Source organism: Sciurus carolinensis, chromosome 2 (assembly GCF_902686445.1).
Source record: "Sciurus carolinensis chromosome 2, mSciCar1.2, whole genome shotgun sequence".
In the NCBI taxonomy this organism is placed as follows: domain Eukaryota; kingdom Metazoa; phylum Chordata; class Mammalia; order Rodentia; family Sciuridae; genus Sciurus; species Sciurus carolinensis.
In genome coordinates this window covers 159,089,030-159,107,710 of record NC_062214.1, presented here as the reverse complement: position 1 = coordinate 159,107,710, position 18,681 = coordinate 159,089,030, and the positions used below count along the sequence as shown (strand labels likewise).

The following is an 18,681-nucleotide window of genomic DNA, read 5'->3' as shown; positions in this document are numbered from 1 at the left end:
TTGCTCCCTGAGGAGACTCGTCCTGAGAACTCTGACTTCCACATGGGTCTGTGTCAGCATCTGTACCGCAGGAGCCCCCTTGAGATGTCTTTCATTCATGAGGTCACGAAAACATCTCATTAAAAAATAAAGAAACAGGGCTGGGGTTGTAGCTCAGTGGTAGAATGCTCGCCTGGCACGTGTGAGACGCTGGGTTCAATCTTCAGCACCACATAAAGATAAAGGTATTACGTCCATCCACAACAAAAAAAAACTTTAAAAACAAACAAACAAAAAACTGATGAAACCCAGCTGAGACATTCACCTTATCAGGGCCTGAAACATGGACCATTTGTGCCTGTCCCATGGCTCTCTAAAAGGCCTTTATACCCTCTGATGAAAAGATCCAAAAACGGAAAAAACCCAAATACCCTACATTTCAAAATTGTCATTTGTATCCTCATGAGCCATTCTAAGATACCTTTCGATTTTGAAGGAGAAGCAAGTTGTAAATACATCATCTAAAAGCATGCTAATAGCTTCAAAAGAAAATATGGGCTTCACTAATTTTCCCATCTTAAACCAAATTGAGCTTAGCTAGCTCAAGCGCTTTATAAAAGGAACCCCACAGGTTATCTTCATTTATCAATATAGACCCTATGAGAGATTTAATGCCTTCCACCAGGTCACACACTTATAAAGACTCAAGGAGTGATTCTAGATAGATTCTTGATAACTGAGAAGCCTCATTTAGCTAATGAAATCTCAAAATCCTAAATAAACGTGGTTTTTAACCACAATTTATAAATGATTGGTAGGTGAGAGAGAAAAAAGAAATTCCATGTTTTTGACTTGAGATGATGATGTTTTAAACATGCTGTTCAGAATTTTACAAGGATTTTCACAAACCAATACTAACTGCTCAAAAGAATTTAATCAACTTTTTATTTTCTTTAACCCTCTCACGGCTAAAGAAGAAACACAGAAACCCAACTGCAGAGATAAACTACTCTGAAAATCTGAAAAACCCCATTGGCTGGCTGGTTCCTGCTTTGAGGCTTGGTGTGGGAAGAAGGGAGAAGGAAAGCCCAGATGTATGTTAGTGTCATACTGCAGACAACAAGGTCTGTGTCAGTCAACCCTGGTACAACACCTTTTACAAACTCAAGTTTTCAAAAGTGTGCCCAATGGCATATAGGTAAACTCAAGTTTATTCTTCCTTTAGAGGAAAAAGAATATAAGGAGCTCCATAATCCCTGATCATTCCATTTTCTAAATATACTGCCTATGTAAATTATTCCACATTAGCCTAAAACGAAATCCTCTATTGGTTTAGTTTGGCCAGGGAATGGTCAAAATAAAGGTTTCAATTTAAAAATTCTTAGAAATATTTCTCCTGGTGTTTCTATATCCTCCAATGCTCACTGGGAACTGAATTTTCTTTCTACAACAGTCTCTGTGTTCCACCACCTGTGGGAAGCTCTCTCTTCTGGAATGTTTCTATCATGCTACGAATAGTTTTCTACTACACATTCCCTTCTAGCAGAACAGGAATAGATAACCCACATATCCTAGCTCCAAAGCAAGGGAACTGAGCCTCAAATTCCAACTGCAACTCTTCAAATCCTTTTCACATTCCAGAATGTACAAGATAAAATGATTGACTCTACACTGGGGGCTGGCAAACTAGAGCCCATGAGCCAAATTTGGCAGCCCTCCCCTGACAACAGTGTTTTGTCAATAAAGTTTTATTGTCTGTAGCTGCTTTCTGAGTAGCTGTAGCAGAGATCTTTTGGCTCTTAGGCCTAAAACATTTACTGTTTAGCAACTTGCAAAAAAAAAAAGTTTGCTGACCCCTGCTCTATGTTAAGTACATGTAATGAGAATTTTGGGTAGTTTTCAGAAACCACTTATTTTATTTAAAAAAAAAAAAAATCATTCATTCATTTAACAAGCATATAATGAACTCCTTCAGGCACCATTTTATGTTCTGGAAACTCAGCAATGAACCAGGCAAGACGAGGACTTGTTTTGGGAGGTTATATTTAGTGAGAGGAGACATACAAACAAAACTATGTTAATTTCAAATACATAAAGCAAGATATGTATAGAGAGAGGGGCCAGGAGGGGGAGTGATTCCTTAGAAGACACAAAATCAAAATAAAGATGACAATGGGGACAATGCCATTGGAAGTGCTGCTTGAATGATAGATAAGAGGCCGGTCACACAGAAATCTAAGAAAAGACTATTCCAGCCAGAGAGCCAAGGCTGGAGGGGAGGAAAAGCGAGGCACACTCAAAAACAAAAGGCAACAGATGTACCTGAAACACGGTAGGCAAGAGGAGATGCAAAGCAAGGTCAAGGGGTCGTTAGCAAGAGCCAGGTCATGAGTGGTGGGTGAGGAGTGCAATCACAATTAAAATCATTTTCCACCTTCAGATCCTTAGTTGTTAAAAAAAAAAAAACAAAAAAACTACCAGATAGAAAATTAATCATTCTGCCACAATTTCTTCCTTTTGATCTGCTAAAAATTACCTGAAGATTCAATTACCCCATAGATCAAGAAAAGAATACTCTATTAGAGATAGTTTCTGCTAAAGAGGCAGTAATTTCCCTCCCAAACAAAACTACACACCCTTTTCATTTCATAAAGTGACCCTTTAAAATGGTATTTTTTTTTAAGAAAGAGAATTTCCCATTATTAAGCATAATTAAGTCTGCTTTCCTAAGTCTGCTTGGCTATTCATTTGATGAAGAGAGGTTTGTCTCCGCTCCACCTCTGTGTATCAGCTGCATTCATGTTCCACCCGAACTCTTTCAAAGCAGTTGTCTAGTCTGAATGAAAGGCAGTATTCGTCTAAATAGAGAAACCGTATGGCTCAGTTGGCCATCTCCAAACTAAATGGAGAACTGTTTCCGGGCAGAGAATTTCAACATACTGGTGACTAGCCATCAAATCAACCTCCTTTGTTTCCTTTTCCTCTTTTGTAGGGAATTTATGATTCTGAAGAGACAACTTTCCATTCTTAGATATAAGAATAAAGCAAGTCAAGGGCATTCTGAAGAAAGACCAAGACAAGAGGTGCTCTGGCAAAACCAAGACTCTCACTCATCAGTGTAAGCTAGGAAGAATCAGTGGTCACAAGATATTCTGGAGATAAGACATCCTGGAGACAATGGCTGGATCTGCAGGAAAAGCTCTACTGATGGGGAACACCATGTGGTGACAGGTATGGGTGCTTATAACCAGACTCGACCAGGCTGTAGACATAGAATGTGGAAAAAATATGCTAAAATGCCAGTATTAAGCAAAGGCACTGCTGGAGAAATCCAATGCACAGTACTCAAGAGAATTAACTTGCTATCAGTTTCCTCATCTGTAACGTGGGTATAAAATAGTACTAACTCCCAGGCTGGAGGATAGTTTGCTGAGCGTTCAACAAATAGTATCTTCATCAAATGTGCCCACCAATTCCTATTCCTTACTCACTGAGTTTTTATTAAATTACCTCCCAAAGGACCCACATTCAAATAGCAGCACACTGGGATCAGGGTTCTAATATATGAATTTGTGGGGGACAGAAATGTGCATTCCATTGTGGTGGCCCACTGATGTGCTTTCTGAGACCTACTCAGTGTTGACAAATAATATAGAAGTAGCTAAAGTTTGTTAGGCATGCACCATGTGCCAGACACTGAGTTCTGCTAGTGGATTACTTAACTACAAGCCTATGGTGTGGTTTTCATTATTAGCATTGTTGTACAGCAAGAACCTGAGGCTCAAAGATTGACTCTTCCACCCAAGGCTATACAATGGCACAACTGAGTTTGAACCCTGCCTGGCTGACTCTAGAGCCAAACACTTAACCACCAGAACAAACTTCTTAGAAAATAATAATAAACTTGTTTTTAAAGGCAGTTTTATTAATCATCAAATAGCTTGCCATTCTATTAACACAGGACTTTCTTTACCTATAGCAACAATTTGATGCTCGGTTTCCCAGGGTCCCCAACATTTCCTATTCTATCTCAACATCAATGTCAAAGGGTCCTTATTCATCATTATTTACTTGTACTTTTCTTTCCATATAGAAGAAGAAAGAGGAAAGTAAATTATTTCTTGGGCTTGCATTTATATCAAAAGTGGGAGGCTGGGAGTGCAGCTCAATGGTAGTGTGCATCCTTAACATAGGCAAGGCCCTGGGTTCAATCCACAGCACTGAAAATAGGAAAAAAAAAAAAAAAGTGGTAAAATATAAAATGGTGTGCCACATGTTAATTAACTTGATTTAATCATGTTACAAGATATACGTATATCGAAACATCACATTGTACCCCGTATATAATTGTGAGTTATCAATTTAGTATGTTAATTTTTAAGTGGAAAATATAAGAGAGTGCCACATGTTTGAAGAAAAATGAGACACATATGGAAATGAATATCATTGTGTGTTTTCACATGCAAAGCAAACGAGTGTTTTCCTTCCCATGCTCAGGTGCACCACGTTAGCTAGAAACATTTGAACTTGATCCGTCTTAACTTCTGTATTAGTTCGGGCCTCAAAAGATACACTGACTGCAAAGGTACAATTTGTTCAATCAAGAAAACTTCATTCTGACAAGGAAGATGGAAGGAATACTACATGCTATAGAATAATGTTTCTCAAATTCACATAATTTAGAAGTCTGTAGTGACTTTAATTGATGCCTGTTTTATTTTTTAAATACTTAATTTGCTTGGACAGAAAGAAACTCAGGGCCAAGAAGAGGCTCTAGTTAGAAGCAGTGCACCACTGTCTCCGGGCTTAGAGGGCCCTGACTCACAAAAAGGCCTTTAAACTGTAGTGTGTATTTGCTCCCAATTACATTAGTCCCGGTGCTACCCCAGTCGACTTCCAGTTGAAGGTTACCAGGAGTCTAGATTTTCTATGGTCACCCGGGGGGTACTCATTTGTAAGGATGTGGTAAGAGGCCCACCCTGCTCTTTCGCAAAGGGATTGTGAAATGATGAATTTATCATGTGGTTTGCTTCACCTGCGTCACAGCTGAAATTCCATTTGCAAGGGTAAAAGAGTTAAGGGTGGGCCACAAATTTTTTTAAAAAAGAAGATTTATACTGGATGGTGGACACAGTGCTAAATTTATTTGCCCTTATCACTGTTCCATTATCTCAGACATTCTGCTATTAAAATGGTGGGTGGTGGAGAGAAACTTGTTTTGCATTCATCTCAACCCACTGCTAATTATAGGCAGAAAAATAGCCACGGCTGCCTGTCGGGACAGAGGCTGCACCTTGCTAAAGGGTCTCTGAGGGCTTGCTAAGAACAGAAGTTGGCCCACAGGGGGAAGGCAAGCCTTTCCCTGTTTAATTTCAAACAAGTATAACTGAGAAGGTTTTACATCACCTCATTTACTCTTAACGAAGTTTTCAAAAGTTAGGACTACACTGTTGACCGCCTCTTAGTGGATAAATGATTGGAGAAATCTTTCCACTGGACTAACTCCAAAGCTGAGAGGAGAATGAATGAATATACAAAGATTACAAGTAAATGTAGGCCTTCCTTTTAATATTGCTTTCATGGTTTTCATTCTTGGGCTTACCCCTTATCCCCCTTAAAAAGCCTCATGAAGTGAGTTTCCCAATCACGGGTATCATAGGCCTTTAAGGACAGCAATATACCATGAAGACCAACGACTAAGTAGCTGACATGCAGTGTGACATCATGTAGGGTGACGCTGAGTGTTCCAGCCTGCAGGATGAAAGTATGGTTTTAGACTACAGAGAGACAACTCGCCAAAACCAGAAGCTAAACAACACACTGGCCTCAGGAAGACCTCCTCCAGACGTAATGGAAAACAAACTGCAAACAGCTTTATCTGCTCAGTAAATTAGGAGTGTCTTTAGCAAACACGCAGAATCAATAACTTACTTTTGCTGATGTGTCAGGGTGGGGAAGCACACACTCAAGAAGCACCCTGAGAGGAATCTTCAGATCAGCCCAGTAAAGTATTTCTGTTAAAACTACTGGAGGCCACTGTTTGAAGGGAGCTCCTGTACTGGGTTCAAACAGACCAGACCAAACCAGAATGGAGTCACTCCTAACTAACATGCCATCAAAATGAAGCTTTCAGGAAGCAGACGGATCCCCAAACAGACCAGTTTTTCCTGAAAATAGGAGAGTTTACCTGAGTCAGCAGAATAAAGAAGACTCTGCTTTAACCCTTACAAAAAAGTAACCTGAAATAATCTGATGTCTGTCTGTTTTCCATTGCTATTTCCTCATACCTGACTTCCAAATCCCTCTGTTTCGCTGTTGCTCAATGGGAACCTCACTGTATTGCACAGAATGAGGGGCTGCCCCACTCACAAATGATAGAAAAGCCAATTAGATCTATAACCAGCCATCTGTAATGACATTTGTTGTGATTTCAGATTGACACCCCGTAGTTTCAATACTTGATGGTGAATCCAAGGCACAAATATTCATAATTAAATCCTCATAAGAAAGTAATCTATTAGATTACTTCTCCAACATTTTCTAAACATAACTTTTTAAAAAAATCTGTGGAAAATTAAGTGTTATAGAACTCAGGGGGCGGGGGGGAATGGAGACAAAGTATTCTTTCTACCAATGTGCTGCCACTAATAACCAGGGGAAATAAATGGCTGAAACCAAAGGTTAAGTTCAAAACAGAGTAACCTTTTGATCTCCAATACTTGGGGGAAAGGCGGAGAGAAGAGGTAGGCAAGAAGAGAGGATTTATTCAGATTATGAACTGACGTGCGTACTGAGTGTGCTGGCCTCCAGGTGGTTCTGGTAAAGAGAAGAGTAAGGAAAATCCATCAAGCGCAGAACACAAATATGACCCTGGCCCTGGGGGAAACAAATTCTGAGTAATGAATCCCAAAATAGGAATGAATCTAAAAATAGCCCTTCTACTTCTACAGAGGTATTTTCCTTTTAGCATTCATTGGATATGTGTGGGAAGATAAAACTGAGTTAAGTGAGTTTCCAGATTTCATTAAAATCCAAGTGATGCTCTGAACCATTGTCAACCAGTAGTAAAAACACAATTTCCCCTTCCTTAGTTTTTTTTCTTGTAAGTTTGGAGGGAGGGGCATAAAACTGGGCAAAAGTATCATTTACATTTTATGAGAAGCTGATATTATCTCTCAGTAAAACATTTTGATATCTAACTTATGTTATGGGAAAGCATTAGGTCCTTGGAATTTCGTCAGTGAAAACCACCCTAATTATTTTTTGCCCCGTAAAGAAAGATGAACAGAGATGACAGAATGTTGACATTATGATTACATTTTCCTATCATGCTACAAATTTGGAAGATTTCATTATTACAGCCTAGGGTTTGTTTTTTGTTTGTTTGTTTTCCTGTTCCATTAAGATTAAAAAAAAAAAGTCATAAGAAAAAAAAAATAACTTGTGGGTTTGAAACTCATTTTAAATTCAGCATTTCTTCCAAAAAGATTTAAATGGTATCTACTAGCAGCTAAGTTCAATGCTCTGACAGTCTCCATCTGAGGTGAAAGTTTTCTTCAATGGCAGGTAGAACAAGATAGTTTTCTTTGTTTCCACACAATTCAAAATCATTCATTAAAAGAAAAAAAGTGATGCAAAGGATCCTACTTTGCTCAATGTGTAAGAGCAGAGAGGAGGCATGTCCTTAGGTCATGAAAGAACAATAGCCAGTATGAGGCAGAGGTAGAGGACAGAGGTAATGACAGCCTGCCTTTGTAAGAGAGGACCATCCAGTCATCAGACTTGGGTGTGCATGTGGGTGCTCAACCCAACCAAGGCACACCAACTACATGTCCCACATGTGCCCAGCCCTGAAGTAAACGCAACCCCTACGACTCTTCTCTACCCTCTAGAAGAATCAAGATAAGTTTAGAAGAGCTTGCCGTTTCTCCTAATTGTGCTCACAAGCACCAGGGCTGGCCCGGGACACTGGGAAAAGCAGAATAAACACGAGGTTACAGATAATTGAGATGAGACAAGAAGAAAATCCAGGCCTAGATGAGAGGTCTCCCATTTTTCTGCATACTTTGCACAGCACTGGATAAATTCTACAGGAATGTTAGGTATTAGAGCAAATTACACTTGCAAATCCCACTCCTAATACAGGGTCACCCCAAACAGGTCTTTCAGGAACTTCACACAAACAGGTCTTGCAGTCTCATGGCCAGCTGTCTCAGGTAAACTGTGTAAGAGGACAAGAGGGTGACCCACTTAGTTGATGTGTGATGGAGAGCCAGGGAGTTTCTTCTGAAAGCACACTGTCAGGGGCCAGGGACAGAGGGAAGGAAATGAAAAGGGACATCATACCCTCCTTGCTCACATGTGAATCACTGCTGTACAGCAGGTCACCTTATGAGAGCACCAACAGTGTTTATAAGGCCATCTGTCCATAGAATCAGAAGCTAAAATTAGAACACAAGACAATTCTTTAAAAGTATAGCATAAATTAGTTTGATTCTGGGGAAGTCAACATTTTAATTCAAAGCAGTGGATTAGCTGTTTTACCAGAAATTCTACAAACCTATGCTGGACACATTAATTAAAATAGAGAAGTAGGGAAAGAATAGGACAAAAACACAGAAATATGGCGAGGTAGAAGCTGTGACCTTGGACAACCCCAGGAACACCATTCATACCTATGCCACTGGAGTTCGGCAGTACCAGCCGACACAGCCATCCACCTTCCTATAAAATGATACAGAGATCCTGCTGAATGCACTGCCTACTTCCAGATTGTAAGGAAAGGGTCTCATATTGTACTTCCAGGACAAATGCCTCCTGATCCAATGATCCTTCCTCCTTCGGTCTTTCTCAACTTCTACTGCTCCTCTATTAGCCAAAGGGAAAAGGAGGCATAACCCATGCTGTGGATAAGCAAGTTAAATTAATTCTCTAGTTTCAGAGAAGTGAGAATCCTGCCTGTTTGACATTCTAATTTCATAGGGAATGACTCGTCCCCTTTCCTTGCAGTCTTGGTGCCATGCCCAGCCCTCCTCCAATCCTACCAAAAATGTGCTCATACTGAGCCCAGATCTGAGATGAGCCAAGTAGACCTTCCCCCTGGAAATCAAATCCCCAGAATCTGTGCTTTCCAGCCTTCCTTACAGATATAAGGGCTACCCCATATTCTCTTGGGCTATTTATTTATTTGTTTTGCTTAAATTACATTTAGTATCTCTTATTTGCAACATAAATAATTCTGATATGTCAGCTAAAAGTAGAAGCAGTTCACAGGTGAGTTTTTTGTTTGTTTGTTTGTTTTGTTTTGCCTTCTCTGTACTTTTACAGAGAGGCATGAACCAAGAGAACAGGTAACAGCGTATCAAATTCAACAGCTCTCCACCACAGTGAAAGTCCCAGGGGACACTCTACCGAAAGTACTTCAGTGAAAAATGTTCTGACCTCCAGTTTCAAACTATTTGAAATAATCGGAAGAACCAAGGTGACCATTCAAATGCAAATATATAGATCGAAGGGTAGATAAATATAGATATCTATGTATACAGATATATGGATATCATCAGGCAACTAAAATACACTTTCAGCAAGTCCCATTAGTTGTTCTTAGTTACCCCCAATGTCAGGAGAATTGGGTTTTATAAAACAGCATTAAAAGGATTCAATGTAATTCATAGATATGCACGGGTAATATTACTATTTCTAACATCAATGACCTTACATTTTAAAGCACTGTGCAAAATGATTCCATGTACTATTCTTCTTTGATCTTCACAAGTCCTGTCCAGGTAGGTAGTCAGGTAAGCAAGGCATCAAAATCCTCATTTTACAAGGGAGGAAACTATATCAAACCTTGCCCAGAATGAGAACTAGCAGAGGCAAAAGTGGCCCAAGGATAGGCTCAAATCACTATCTCTGCTACCAAACCCAGCACTCCACGCACCCCCAGGCAAATTTGGAATCCCTGAACCCTCAGAAGTCCTCCCCAACTAACAGAAGAAATGAGTCTAAACAAATCTGTTGAGCTGAGCTGGGAGGCCAAAGCCAAGGCAAAGAGAAAGGAGGAGGCCCAAGTCCCCTCTTCATTAGAGAGGAAAGAGCCACTTCGTCAGTATTGTCTCATGAACTACATTCAGTTTTGGCTTCAGGGTGAGGGCTACTAATTATCATCAATAGATTCATAGTGAGTGACTTAGTCTGTTTTGGCTGCTACAATAAATTCCCTTACACTACATGACTTGTAAACCAAAATTTAGGGCAGGGATATAGCTCAGTGGCAGAGTGCTTCCTAGCATGCTCAAGGTCTTGGGTTTGATCTCCAGCACAACCACCAAAAAAGAAAAAAATTAAAAATTGAACAGAAATTTCTTTCAATTCTAGAAGTTGAGAAGTCCAAAACTGAGGTGCCAGCAGATTTCGTGCCTGGTAAGGGTAAACTTTCCAGTTCATAGAATGATGCCTTCTCCCCATGTCCTCACACAGTAGAAGGCACTGGACTGGGTCCAAAGGTAAGAGCATACTAATCCCACTCATGAGGGTTCCCAGAGACCCCATCTTCTAACATGATCACCTAGGATTCAACGTACAATTTTGGGGTGCTGCATCTAAACTATAACATTCTATCTCCTGACTTCCAAAATTCATCTCCTTCTCATATGCAAAATACATGCATTCATTCTCAAAAGTCTCAAAAATCTTGACTTGGTTCAACATCAACTCAAAAGTCTTAAGTCCAGTCTCATCTAAATATCATCTAAATCAGAGGAAACTCAAGGTATGATTCATTTTGAGCTAATTTGCCTCCAGCTTTTCGCATATGAAAGCAAACCAGTTACCTGTTTCCAAAAATATTACAGTGGGAAAGGCCAAATGAAAGACAACAGAACCACCTCTACCTGGGAAAATAGTAAATCAAAGCAATATTCCTGGGAGCAATGCCAAGATTGGTATCACCATAAAGGACCTGATAGATTGTTTTGGTCAGCTTTTTCACTGCTGTGACCAAAAGAGCTGGCAAGAACAATTTTAAGGAAGAAAAGTTTATTTGGGGGCTCAAGGTTTCAGAGGTTATAGTTCATAGATGGCTGACTGCATTGCTCTGGGCCTGAGGGGAGGCAGAATATCATTGCAGAAGAGTGTGGTGGAGGGAAGAAGCTCAAGACCTCACACTAGGAAGTAGAGAGACTATCTAAGCTCAACTCAAAACACATACCCTAAAAGTGCACCCCCCATGACCCTCTTCTTCCAGTCACACTCTACCTGCCTACAGTCACAACTCAGTTAATCCCTATCAGGGGATTAATGCACTGATTAGGTTAAGGCTCTCAACCCAATCATTTCACCTCTAAACCTCCTTGCATTGTCTTACACATGAGCTTTTAGAGGACACTTCATATCTAAACTATCACACAGATGCATGGATGGTAATTTGTATCACATCCCCATTGAATTCTTATTTCACCTGTGTAGAAGACAGATGGATGTTGGAAAATTATAGCACATTTCCACATCCTTAACCAAGTGGTGACTCTAACAGCAACTGTACCAGATGCAGTTTCATTGCTTAGGAACATTAACACATCCTCTAATACTTGGTATTCAACTCTTGATCTGGCAAATGGCTTTTTCTCCATACTTGGTCATAAGGCATAGCAAAAGCAGTATGCATTCAGCTGACAAGGCTAGCAGTACACCTCTACCACATTAGAAGTAAACTGACTCTAGTACCATGTTATAATTTAATTCACAGATCTTCATCATCTTTCTCTTTCTCAAGATTTCGTATTAGTCCATTACATTGATGACATTATGCTACTTGGACCTAATGAGCAATTATTGATAAAAGATTAGTATATCAGAGGGTAGGAAATAAATCTGACTAACATTTCAGGATCTTCTACCTTAGTGAAATTTCTTGGGTCCAGTAATATGGGGCATGTCAGGATACTCTTTCCAAGGTGAAAGACAAATTGTTGCATCTGTCCCCTTCTACCACCAAGAAGGTGAATCAACATCTAGTAGGCCTATTAGGGTTTTAGAGGCAGCATATTTCCCATTTGGGTGTTTTACTATAGCCCATTAAGCAAGCAACCTGAAAAACTGCTAATGAATGGGACCCAGAACAAGAGAAGGTTCTGCAACAGTTCCAGGCTGCTGTGCCAAGTTGCTCTATCTTGGCCATATGAACCAATAGATGTAAAGGTGCCAGAAGTATAAGTGGTAGACAGGGATGCTATTTGGAGCCTTTGGCAGAATTCATAGGTGAAACACCTGGAGAAAGGCCCTGCATCATCCACAGATAACAACTCTCCTTTTGAGACAGAGCTCTTGGCCTGCTGCCAAGAAATTGAATGTCTGACCATGGACTAACAGGTTACCTTGCAACCTGAGCTGCCTATTATAAACTGGTGTTATCTGGCCCACCAAGCCATAAAATTGAGTGTTCACAGCAGCATCCCATCATCAAATGGAATTGATGTACATGCGACCAGCCTGAGCAGGCCCTGAAAGTCCAAGGAAGTTATAAGAAGTGACCAGCAGTAAGTCACCCCTGTTGCCCTACCAACACTGCTCCCCCAGTTCTCAGACCTTTCTTCAGACTCAGTTTGAATTACACTACCACCTTTTCTGGTTCTCCAGCTTGCAAATGGCATGATTTCCCCCTTAGTATCTACATATTTCCTACTGGCTCTGTTTCTCTGGAAAACCTGACTAACAAAGTATTGTTGGAGGCAACAACAACTGTGGTCAATGAGGAAGGTATGTCATTAAGCCAGCTCGTGGTTCAAAACCGGCAAAGGTTATGTTAATATAGAATATTCAACTTCTAGCACCTTTTAATATTTAACAAAAATAAGAACAAATAAAAAAAGTACACTTAGCAATGTTTGCTCTAGAGTTAATCAGCACAAAGACAGCAAGGAACAAGAGCTGGGATACTTACACCATGACAATGGTCTCACCAGGAGGTTGGGCCAAGCACTGGCTAATTGCTATGGTGTAAGTTTTTCCAGCTGTCACGAAAAGACTATGAAGGAAGGCAGGGGAAAAAAACAAACAAGCAAACTCACCTACAAGGTTTCTGAAGATAAGTTGGTGACAGGGTGGGGCTGGGGTATTAAACTCCTCTTTGGAACCACACACTTGGCCTTAGAAAAGACCCAAGTTTAGAAATTAGTACAGTTTCAGTGTAGAAACCATCACACCAAACACCATCATTAGAAAGAACACAGGTATATGTCCCAAACCACTGAAGTTAATGGAAATGAAAGAAAAAATAGTGACATAGACAAGGAAGGATCTTTCTAGTAATTGTCACCCCTCTGTCCCTTTACTAGAATTGTCCTTCAGCACAGTTTATGTGTCTATTACATGGCTTGCACACAGTCTCAACCCTTGGATATCAGACACATAAAAGCATGCACAACTTGGAATCCATGTGTGAAAGGTTGGGGGAAGGGATGATTTTTGCCCAATTCTGTTTATAAGTTTATAATTTGTGAATTCAAATTTCAAGGTAGTTACACATTCAGACTTAAAAATAACTCCAAAGAACTAGAAGCCAACAGACATACATCAAAACCAATGATAATGAAATATAAGTCCCTAAACAAAGTCTACATAAGTTGAAACTCACACATGTGCACCACTGGAAAACAGGTCAATCATGATATCCAAGTTTAGCATAGTTTTAATTTATTCTCATCTCACTGGACATAGAATTAAAAGTTCTAATGGAAAAGTACTAATGGTAGATAATAGTTTATGTATACAAATGCTCCTCAATTCACAATGGGTTGCATTCCAATAAACCAGCCTTAAGTTAAAAATATCTAAGTCAAAAATGCATTTAATTATACACCCAATAATAAAATGAAAGAATCATAAGTTGACTCATCATAAATTGAGGACCATCTGCATACTATTTTAGAATATTTAACTTGCATTTGAATATATGTGCAAGACTCATTACTGGATATTCACAGCCCTTAAAAAAACAAATGAAAGTACAGCAAGGAAACATTACCAAAGAAAACTGGAGCTAAATGGCACATCTGTTGACTATTCTGGTCCGAGGCTAGGAACAGGCAGCAAAAATGTCTCTGAACTCACCTAAGCAAAGTGCTTGAATTCCTGTGATTGACAACCCTTTCTTGTTCCTTTTGAGGCAGATAAATGTCTATAGTCAACATTGTCCAACAGAATTTTTTGTGACGATGGAAATGTTCTATGCCCACATCATCCTCTGCAGTAAGTAGCCACTAACCCACGTGTGGCTAATGAACATCTGAAAGCAAGCTAGTGTGACCAAGGAACTAAATTTTTTAAACATAATTTAATTACAATTTAAATAATCATAAATGGCTTGTAGAACAAAACTAGATAACATAGGTCATTTTTTTTTAATAAAAGAATGAAATCTCAGACTTCTACTAACTCCTGTGTCATGGTGGAGCTATGAGGTATCCCCCAAAAGCTCATGTGTAAGACAATGTGAGAAAGTTTAGAGTTGAAATGATCTGATTATGAGTCGTAACCTAATCAGTGCATTAATTATAGGCAGGTTGGGTGTGGATGGAGGAGCTGGGTCACTTGGAGTGTGTCTTTGGGGTTTATATTGTTCTGGTGGGCAAAGACCTCTCTCTGTTTTCTAACTGCAAGTCTTGAGCTACCTTCCTCCTCTATGCCCTTCCCTCGATGTTCTGCCTCACCTCAGGCCCAGAGCAACGGAGTCGGCCATCTATGAACTGAAACCTCTGAAAAAATGAACGCTAAATAAACTTTTCCTCCTTTAAATTATTCTTGTCGGGCCTTTTGATCACAGTGGTAAAAGAGCTGACTAAAACATCCTGTTACAAACCACACTGATATCATCAGAAACCCATCAAAGATGAAAACATCAAAAAAGACATAAAAGGAAGATTTTTCTGTAGTGCAACTGTAATGCGTGTAATCCACTCACAGTGTGTGAGTTGAAGGTAACTATATAAAATGTCACAGTGAATGGTACTTGACACACTCTAAATCTGCACTGCCTGAGGAGTTAGTCCTAGTCACTCACAGGGAGAGGGACCTGAGCTTGGCAGAAGGCAGGCTGCCCCTCTGAACCCACTGTGGTCAGTAATGAAAAAAAGGTCCAGATACAGATTGGGAAGAGCCATTAGCCTGCTCACTTCCATAAGAACCAGCCCTCTTCAGATAGTTTTTCCTCCCAAGACTAGTTGAAACACAATGCAAGATGAGTTTCAAATGCAATGTGTTTCAAATATCTGTTCCAAAAATTTAAAAGCTGCTTGCCTCCAATTTTGGGGAGTTTGGGAAGGTAGGATTAACTTTCAATCAAGTCCAAGCATGACTAGACCACAAACAAGTCAAAAGAAATATGTGTGCACTGTATAAATCTTTAAAATTCAATTACTTATAGTTGCAATTAAAGTCAGTAAAATATATTAAGTATTTCAGAAATCATGCTATAGGTTAGCCAACAGAAAACATATCCATTGCTATTCTAATAGTGCTCTAATACTTCATTGTGATACTAAATTGACCCTTGAAATTGATGTATTCAAATTTTTCTTTTGCCTACACTATGAAAAAATAGGTTTAATAAAAGGAGCAGACAAATTATATGAGTGCAATCAACAGGTAGGTATCCACAATTATCTCGCACACACACACCAAACCTCATTTTAGCAGAACAAGATATTCATTTGACAGAATGTGCCTAGAGTGGGCAGCTTTTAATGGAGAGGAGATAGGAACACGGGGTCCTTTCCTGATGTAAGTAAGAAATTATGTGGAAGGCCCTGGGAAGTCAATGGAAGGATGACAAGACAGTGCTCAAGGGCTCAGCTAAAACAGGGTTGGAGGGCTGGGGGACAACACTCACCTTCCAGACCCTACATATGTGCAGTGAACCCCACCCACAAGAGTGAGGGTGCATGAATGGATATCAGGAGAGAATCTATCCTTGAAAACAAATCCATCATTCATAAAGCTCTGCTCTGTAAGGAAGAAAAAAAAAAAAAAAAAAAAAGAAAGGAAGGAAGGAAGGAAGGAATATGAGAGAGGCTGTCACAAGAGGCCAGCCAGCCTTCTCCATTACAGTGTCACCTCATCAGGAAAAATAATCACATTGCTTACTGCCTCTATATGACCAAAAGTCATTAGCCATGCCCAGAAGATAGTAGGAGTTGTCATATCTCTGTATCAGAACCCATATTTACTAGTGTTTCCCATCCTGACTGACCCCAATCTCCACATCTGCTATACAGGGAAAAGGAGCGGGGATTTTATGCCTCCAGTTGGTTTACTGGGACATTTCTAGGACCATGGACTTGCCTGCTTACTACCACGGTGGATCATGAAAGGCCTTGTTATCCTGAGCTCAGACAGGGAAATGCAAATCCCTCAGCCTAGTGCAGAACTTTATGAGCCTGTAGTGGCTTCTGCCTGTGAAAAGCATGCTCTGCAGCTGTCCTGCCAACAGCACAAGCCAGCTGACCAGCATCCAGCCACCGTTTCTTTTCCAAACACCGACTGAACAGACCTTGATTCAGTTCTTATGTTACGCTCCGATGGAGAACAGCATAGGGGAAGTACCAAGAGAGTGATTTTAGAGAAACGATCCTGGGCAGAGACCAAGTCCATGTTCCAACGGAATTGTTAATAACTCAGGGTTCCTTCATGTTGTTTGAACCCTCCATGTCTAACTGAGGAAAAGGCATATTTCTTTTTCTCTCCAGGGAGGAAAAAGCAGGAAAGTAAAATTCCTGGTAATGTCATATCCAGTCAAACAGGAAGGTTTGCATGTAGGTTCAGGGCTGAAAGGTTTCCAGAGCTGCAACTGAGCCAATCGGAAAATAATTTATTTGATTTTCATTTGTTTCATTTCCTCCAAAATTATCATTGTCTTGCTCCCTTCCCCACCAAGACAAGAGGAAACATTTCATAAACACAACAAAAAGGGTGCTTAAGAAACACCTGAGATGTGGAGAAACTACTCTTCATTCATTGCTGGTAGAAATAAAAAATAGTGCAGTAAACTGTAGAAAACAGTTTGGCAGTTCCTCAAAATGTTAAATATAGAGTCTCTATATGATCTGGCCATTCCATACTTGGGTATTTATCCAAGAGAACCAAAAACATATGTTCACACAAAAACTTGCACGCAAATGCTGTATTCATGAGAGCCAACGAGTAGAAAGAACCCAAATGTCCATTAATAAACAAAATGTATATATGTGGTATATACATAAAATGGAATATTAGTTGATGATCAAAAAAGAATAGAGTGGTGATATGTGCCACAACATGGATGAACCTGTGGAAACATACTAAATGAAAAAGTGCACAAAGGACCACATATTTCATGCCTCCCATTATATTAAATATCCAGAATTGGCCAATCCAAACAGAAAGAGAGCAGATTAGTGGTTGCCTGGGATGGTGCCAGGGCAAATTTGTTAAACCACATGGCAAGAACAGAGGCTGAAAGTATTGCCTGAAGTAAACATTCCACTTTGCCACAATTAACAGAAAAGCATCTCTACCAGGGAGATGACCTTCCTGAGTACTAAGGAAGAAAGAAGCCTGTGAGGCGTCTGCAATAGCAGCCAGGTCTGCTGGCCCCTCCAATTTGAAGGGATCTGAATGGGAATCATTGAACGCCCCACACTAATTCAAATGAACCTGAACCAAAGGACACAGGAGAAAGGACGAGCCTTCCCAGACGAGCTGAGGTCTAGCACAGCATCCTCTGAAACCATCCCTAGACCCTGCTCCTGTTATCCTGGATCACCTACAGCCTCACTCTTCCAAGGTAAACTGAGGCAATCCTAGGAATCATAGTGGACTTCACAGGAAAATTTGGCTTTGGGCTATCATCCCAGAAAAGGCAGCTCAAAGTACCAAAGGTGGACGATATCTTGATGGCACGCTGATTTCATAATGGCAACAGGCAACCTCTGATAAGAAATGAGCCTTGAACTTACTCTTTTATAGATGGCAAAATCCAGGAAAGAGATGAGAGAGGTTGCTGGGGCAATGCTGAAAATCTACACCAGAACAAGTAGGCCACAAACATCACAGGCAAGGCATGTAGCACTGGGAGAGAAAAGAAGACACAGAAACTGCCTTCTGAGCATGCTATAGGAGCGCTTCACCATTGTGAAGGCAACAAAATGAAAATTAATGAGGATAAGCTTCAGCGTTCCTCCACCCGCCCTAAATAGCAAGAGGAGACCACTCTGAAGTAAGACAAGCATTGACACATATGTCCATCCTTTACTCAAGGGTGGAAGTAGATTTGAGTCCCCTGGTATTACAATGTAAACGATTTTTCTTTGAGTATGTGCTATACTCCCAGCTAGAGCTGGGATCAGTTTACATCCTCCTCTGGTCATATGAAGATCTGCAGGTAAAGGGACACACAGTGGCCTGTAAGTCAGCCAATCTGAGTCCTCACTCTGGCTTCAGCATTAACTAACAGGGTAACCCCCAAATACTCTGGGCACTGCATTAAATCATGTATAAGACGACTATAAGGTGAGACCATTTGTAGTTTTGTTGTTGGTTTTTGGGTTTTGTTTCAGTTTGTGGTTTTTTGTTGTGAAATCCTTCAAACAAATGAAATCTCATAGATAACCCCAATACTTAAAGTTAAAATAAACAGGAGGAAAGATTGGGTCTCCTGGAGACACCTTT

General features: G+C 40.2%; 1 protein-coding gene across 4 annotated transcripts in view; it reads right to left on the bottom strand.

The window, feature by feature from the left end:
* The window catches only part of Daam1 (dishevelled associated activator of morphogenesis 1), a 159,758-nt gene that overhangs the window by 120,227 nt on the left and 20,850 nt on the right, over positions 1 to 18,681 (bottom strand). The window contains exon 2 of one of the 4 annotated variants that reach the window (XM_047538383.1): positions 13,047 to 13,124. The exons of the other annotated variants lie outside the window; for them this stretch is intronic. The gene's annotated coding sequence lies outside the window, so the exon portion shown is untranslated. The remainder of the gene's footprint in view (positions 1 to 13,046; positions 13,125 to 18,681) is intronic. 4 annotated transcript variants of the gene reach the window in all.